The sequence below is a fragment of the Spinacia oleracea genome, chromosome 4, assembly GCF_020520425.1.
Source record: "Spinacia oleracea cultivar Varoflay chromosome 4, BTI_SOV_V1, whole genome shotgun sequence".
NCBI classification, from domain to species: domain Eukaryota; kingdom Viridiplantae; phylum Streptophyta; class Magnoliopsida; order Caryophyllales; family Amaranthaceae; genus Spinacia; species Spinacia oleracea.
In genome coordinates this window covers 459,121-465,713 of record NC_079490.1, presented here as the reverse complement: position 1 = coordinate 465,713, position 6,593 = coordinate 459,121, and the positions used below count along the sequence as shown (strand labels likewise).

At 39.2% G+C, this 6,593-nt stretch overlaps 1 long non-coding RNA gene across 1 annotated transcript; it reads right to left on the bottom strand.

The window, feature by feature from the left end:
• Nucleotides 1-3,618: 3,618 nt before the first annotated feature.
• Nucleotides 3,619-5,314, bottom strand: LOC130472538 (uncharacterized). Its single transcript, XR_008933072.1, has 2 exons — nt 5,028-5,314; nt 3,619-4,036 (listed from the first exon to the last, which is right to left on the bottom strand). It is a non-coding gene; the product is annotated as an uncharacterized lncRNA (long non-coding RNA).
• Between the last annotated feature and the right edge of the window lie 1,279 nt (nt 5,315-6,593).

Below are 6,593 nucleotides of genomic sequence, written 5' to 3'. Positions count from 1 at the left end.
CGCGTTGTGAAATAAATGGAATTCCGGGGCCTTAAGGGACCAATAAGTTGGTTTTTTCCCGACAAAACCTTTTTATATGACCATATTATACATTCCCCAAAATTTGAGGAGATCTAAAAAAAAAACCACAAAACGGGTCAAATTTGGTCGAAAAGTGTGCATTATAGGTGGGCGATTTTGACTAATTTTTACATTTTAAGAAACTTGAAACGTTAGAGGTCCGGGCGCTTCCCACATACCCTTTGGGTCCCCAGGGGTCATATTGGGTGCTTAGCAGCATCTCCCCGGCCTCCTAAATGGCATTTAAAGGGACTTCGAAAAAACGCGCGTTGTGAACTAAATGGAATTCCGGGGCCTTAAGGGACCAATAAGTTGGTTTTTTCCCGACCAAACCTTATTATATGACCATATTATACATTATCCAAAATTTGAGAAGATCTAAAAAAAACCATAAAACGGGTCAAATTTGGTCGAAAAGGGTGCATTATAGGTGGGCGATTTTGGCTAATTTTTACATTTTAAGAAATTTGAAATGTTAGAGGTCCGGGCGCTTCCCACATACCCTTTGGGTCCCCAGGGGTCATATTGGGTGCTTAGCAGCATCTCCCCGGCCTCCTAAATGGCATTTAAAGGGACTTCGAAAAAACGCGCGTTGTAGAATAAATGGAATTCCGGGGCCTTAAGGGACCAATAAGTTGGTTTTTTCCCGACCAAACCTTATTATATGACCATATTATACATTCCCCAAAATTTTATGAGATCTAAAAAAAAAATCACAAAACGGGTCAAATTTGGTCGAAAAGTGTGCATATAGGTGGGCGATTTTGGCTAATTTTTAAATTTTAAGAAACTTGAAACGTTAGAGGTTCGGGCGCTTCCCACATACCCTTTGGGTCCCCAGGGGTCATATTGGGTGCTTAGCAGCATCTCCCCAGGCTCCTAAATGGCATTTAAAGGGACTTCGAAAAAACGCGCGTTGTGAAATAAATGGAATTCCGGGGCCTTAAGGGACCAATTAGTTGGTTTTTTTCCGACCAAACCTTATTATATGACCATATTATACATTCCCCAAAATTTGAGGAGATCTAAAAAAAAAACCACAAAACGGGTCAAATTTGGTCGAAAAGTGTGCATTATAGGTGGGCGATTTTGGCTAATTTTTACATTTTAAGAAACTTGAAATGTTAGAGGTCCGGGCGCTTCCTACATACCCTTTGGGTCCCCAGGGGTCATATTGGGTGCTTAGCAGCATCTCCCCGGCCTCCTAAATAGCATTTAAAGGGACTTCGAAAAAACGCGCGTTGTAGAATAAATGACATTCTGGGGCCTTAAGGGCCCATTAAGTTGGTTTTTTCCCGACCAAGCTTTATTATATGACCATATTAAACATTCCCAAAAATTTGATGAGATCCAAAAAAAATCCACAAAGTCGGTCAAATTTGGTCAAATAGTGTGCATAAGGTGGGCGATTTTGCTAATTTTTATATTTTAGGAAACGGAAAATGTTAGGGGTCCGGGCGCTTCCCACATACTTCATGGGTTCTCGGGGGGTCATATTGGGTGCTTAGAAGCATCTCCTCGGCCTCCTAAATGGAATTTAAAAGGATTTTTGAAAAAACACGTGTGGTAGAATAAATGGAATTCTGGGGCCTTAAGGGACCAATAAGTTGGTTTTTTAGCGACTAAACTTTATTATATGATCATATTAAACATTCCCCAAAATTTGAGAAGATCTAAAAAACACCCACAAAACGGGTCAAATTTGGTCGAAAAGTGTGCATTATACCCTATGGGTCCCCAGGGGTCATATTGGGGGGGGCGATTTTGGCTAATTTTTAAATTTTAAGAATCTTGAAACGTTAGAGGTCCGGGCACTTCCCACATACCCTATGGGTCCCCAGGGGTCATATTGGGTGCTTATCAGCATCTCCCCGGCCTCCTAAATGGCATTTAAAGAGACTTCGAAAAAACGCGCGTTGTTGATTAAATGGAATTCCGGGGCCTTAAGGGACCAATAATTTGGTTTTTTTCCGACCAAACCTTATTATATGACCATATTATACATTCCCCAAAATTTGAGGAGATCTAAAAAAAAAACCACAAAACGGGTCAAATTTGGTCGAAAAGTATGCATTATAGGTGGGCGATTTTGGCTAATTTTTAAATTTTAAGAAACTTGAAACGTTAGAGGTCCGGGCACTTCCCACATACCCTATGGGTCCCAGGGGTCATATTGGGTGCTTAGCAGCATTTCCCCGGCCTCCTAAATGACATTTAAAGGGACTTCGAAAAAACGCGCGTTGTGAAATAAATGGAATTCCGGGGCCTTAAGGGACCAATAAGTTGGTTTTTTCCCGACCAAACCTTTTTATATGACCATATGATACATTCCCCAAAATTTTAGGAGATCTAAAAAAAAACCACAAAACGGGTCAAATTTGGTCGAAAAGTGTGCATTATAGGTGGGCGATTTTGGCTAATTTTTACATTTTAAGAAACTTGAAAAGTTAGAGGTCCGTGCGCTTCCCACATACTTCATGGGTTCTCGGGGGATCATATTGGGTGCTTAGAAGCTTCTCCTCGGCCTCCTAAATGGAATTTAAAGGAATTTTGGAAAAAACACGTGTTGCAGAATATATGGAATTCCGGGGCCTTAAGGGACCAATAAGTTGGTTTTTTCCCGACCAAACCTTATTATATGACCATATTAAACATTCCCCAAAATTTGAGGAGATCTAAAAAAAAACCACAAAACGGGTCAAATTTGGTCGAAAAGTGTGCATTATAGGTGGGCGATTTTGGCTAATTTTTACATTTTAAGAAACTTGAAACGTTAGAGGTCCGGGCGCTTCCCACATACCGTTTGGGTCACCAGGGGTCATATTGGGTGCTTAGCAGCATCTCCTCGGCCTCCTAAATGGCATTTAAATGGACTTTGAAAAAACGCGCGTTGTAGAATAAATGGCATTCCGGGGCCTTAAGGGACCAATAAGTTGGTTTTTTCCCGACCAAGCCTTATTATATGACCATATTAAACATTCCCAAAATTTGATGAGATCCAAAAAAAAAATCCACAAAGTGGGTCAAATTTGGTCAAAAAGTGTGTATATTAGGTGGAGGATTTTGGCAAATTTTTACATTTTAGGAAACGGGAAACGTTAGAGGTCCAGACGCTTCCCACATACCCCATGGGTCTCCGGGTGTCATATGGGGTGCTTAGGAGTTTCTTCTTGGCCTCCTAAATGGCAATTTGAGGGTTTAGTATTCCTGAAGGTGGCTTATCCTCTGCAGGGCAAAGTAGGAAATTGTAGGAATGTATTATTGTGACAGTATTCAACATGAAGTGTTCGCTGTGAAGGTTTTGTAGGAATGTATAATTGTTACAGTATTCAACATGGTATAGGATGAACTTAGATACTCCAATAAACATACTTTCATGCTATTCTACAATTTTGATTTTTCTCTTGGAAGGTTGTCTGTTTTCCTTTTGCTTAGAAGGATCTAGCTGCAATCAGCATTTGTAGTGGCTTCTTGTTTTCAAATGATTTGTTAGTCACCTGTATAAACCTATCTTTCATCTCGAGTTGCATCGTATTTTCAGCAGAATTTACAGGTTCCTTGTTTACGGATATTTGCATTTTGGTATTACACTTTAGCAGAAGCAGTGTACAGTTACATAGAGAAGTGTTATGTCGGCGAACATACATTTGTGCATTGTTGAGTAGTGAACACAAAGGTAAGGGACCAGAAAGTCTGGTAAACTTGAAGATGTCAGAATCCTTGTTACAGGAAGCATGGTGCATAATGATCCTATGATTAAAATTTAAGCAAAAGACTAAACTCTAAATTATGGAAAGAGATACTTCAGGAATCCAATTATTTATGATACTATTTTTCTTTGGCAATCTGCATTTGTGAAATTCATAGGAACTTATCGAGAGAGCGAGTTGTGAAGCTCCTTGTTCACGCCCATCTTGTTTAATAATCCCACAGAACCCTCAAACTTCTGGATTTGATGGAGGAAAATCAATGTCAACTGCATAAAAGTGGACAGAGAAACTGTCATTTATTCACAGCAAAAGAACATCACTTTATCAGAAGAATTTGATTTAGCTATAAGCAAACACATCTTTATAGTTCTAGAGCTAATATAAAGAGAAAAGTAACAGAGGTTTATTGTTCAACTGTTGTCCTATATAATGTTTGACTTGAACAAACTACTAAATGAGTTTCCTGCAATGAAATATCAGGGATAGAAGCTAGAGCTACACACAACTGACAATAGGTGGCGAAGCTGGATGCTTTTTGTTATCCCAACATCTGTGAAAACATACATCAATTATTATCTTCCATACCCATTGACACAGGTTTGAAAGCTGCCAATACAACTGAAACTTTGCAAGCAAGACAGCCAACCGTTCCAACTGAAACTAGGTTATTACGTTATTTGTAACATAAAAGGGACTAAACCTAATCTATATTATCCAAACTCCAAAGCATATACATGTAGAATTAGATGGTAAATTTGGACATTCCAACATATTTGCAGCAAAAATAACAGTCAAAACATTGAAAAAACTATGAATGAATTAGTAGGCTTCAGGTGCAGCAACTGCAACTCTAGGGAATAGTTGTTCATATCTCAGTGGATATAGAAGGGATATATACTTGGTTAACATTCTTAACAAATACAATATACTTGGATAATTTGATCTTGATTGGTTGTCATTTAACTACATTCTTTAAAGAGTGCGGCTAAATGTACTGATAACCACTAAAATTGTCAAAATCAGCATCTTTCACTGGTAGAAGTTTCAGTATGTCTCTGTTTTATTGATTATGATATATCATATTTGCAACTAGTTGTTACCATGATCAAAGAGTCGACCATGAAAATTTTCTTATGAACAACATAATCAGTATTTAGCACTAATGCACTCTATTTACTGAATATAATTCAGTATTTCAGTGTTTCTATTGGTGGATTAGTGAAATCTACTGGTTCTGTTCTTGGGTACTAGTACTACCACCCTGTGGCTTTGGCATAAGCTAGTGGCAGCAACATAAGCTTCTCAGCATTCCCTAATCTTGCTCGCTTTGTTAAGTTGTCGTAGTTGTTTCTTTCTATCTTGTCCAAGATTGTCCGATACAGCATCAATGACGCCCACACCTAGATTCATCAGATTGAAGAACACTCAATTTCCATTCAAAGCAACTAGAACATTCTAGAGCTGATCAACATGAGCCCGGCCCGAAATTTAACGGGTTTTGGACATGATTTTTAGCCTTGGCCCGAAAATTAGCGGGTTTTGGACATAATTTTTAGCCTTGGCCCGAAAATTAGTTGGTTTTTTTTCCGACCAAACCTTATTATATGACCATATTATACATTCCCCAAAATTTGAGGAGATCTAAAAAAAAACCACAAAACGGGTCAAATTTGGTCGAAAAGTGTGCATTATAGGTGGGTGATTTTTGCTAATTTTTACATTTTAAGAAACTTGAAACGTTAGAGGTCCGGGCACTTCCCACATACCGTTTGGGTCCCAGGGGTCATATTGGGTGCTTAGCAACATTTCCCCGGCCTCCTAAATGGCATTTAAAGGGACTTCGAAGAAACGCGCGTTGTGAAATAAATGGAATTCCGGTGCCTTAAGGGACCAATAAGTTTGTTTTTTTCCCGACCAAACCTTATTATATGACCATATTATACATTATCCAAAATTTGACAAGATCTAAAAAAAAACCACAAAACGGGTCAAATTTGGTCGAAAAGTGTGCATTATAGGTGGGCGATTTTGGCTAATTTTTACATTTTAAGAAACTTGAAATGTTAGAGGTCCGGGCGTTTCCCACATACCCTTTGGGTCCCCAGGGGTCATATTGGGTGCTTAGCAGCATCTCCCCGGCCTACTAAATGGCATTTAAAGGGACTTTAAAAAAACGCGCGTTGTGAAATAAATGGAATTCCGGGGCCTTAAGGGACCAATTAGTTGGTTTTTTTCCGACCAAACCTTATTATATGACCATATTATACATTCCCCAAAATTTGAGGAGATCTAAAAAAAAACCACAAAACGGGTCAAATTTGGTCGAAAAGTGTGCATTATAGGTGGGTGATTTTGGCTAATTTTTAAATTTTAAGAAACTTGAAACGTTAGAGGTCCGGGCACTTCCCACATACCCTATGGGTCCCAGGGGTCATATTGGGTGCTTAGCAACATTTCCCCGGCCTCCTAAATGGCATTTAAAGGGACTTCGAAGAAACGCGCGTTGTGAAATAAATGGAATTCCGGGGCCTTAAGGGAGCAATAAGTTGGTTTTTTCCCGACCAAACCTTATTATATGACCATATTATACATTCCCCAAAATTTGAGGAGATCTAAAAAAAAAACCACAAAACGGGTCAAATTTGGTCGAAAAGTGTGCATTATAGGTGGGCGATTTTGGCTAACTTTTACATTTTAAGAAACTTGAAACGTTAGAGGTTCGGGCGCTTCCCACATACCCTTTGGGTCCCCAGGGGTCATATTTGGTGCTTAGCAGCATCTCCCCGGCCTCCTAAATGGCATTTAAAGGGACTTCGAAAAAAC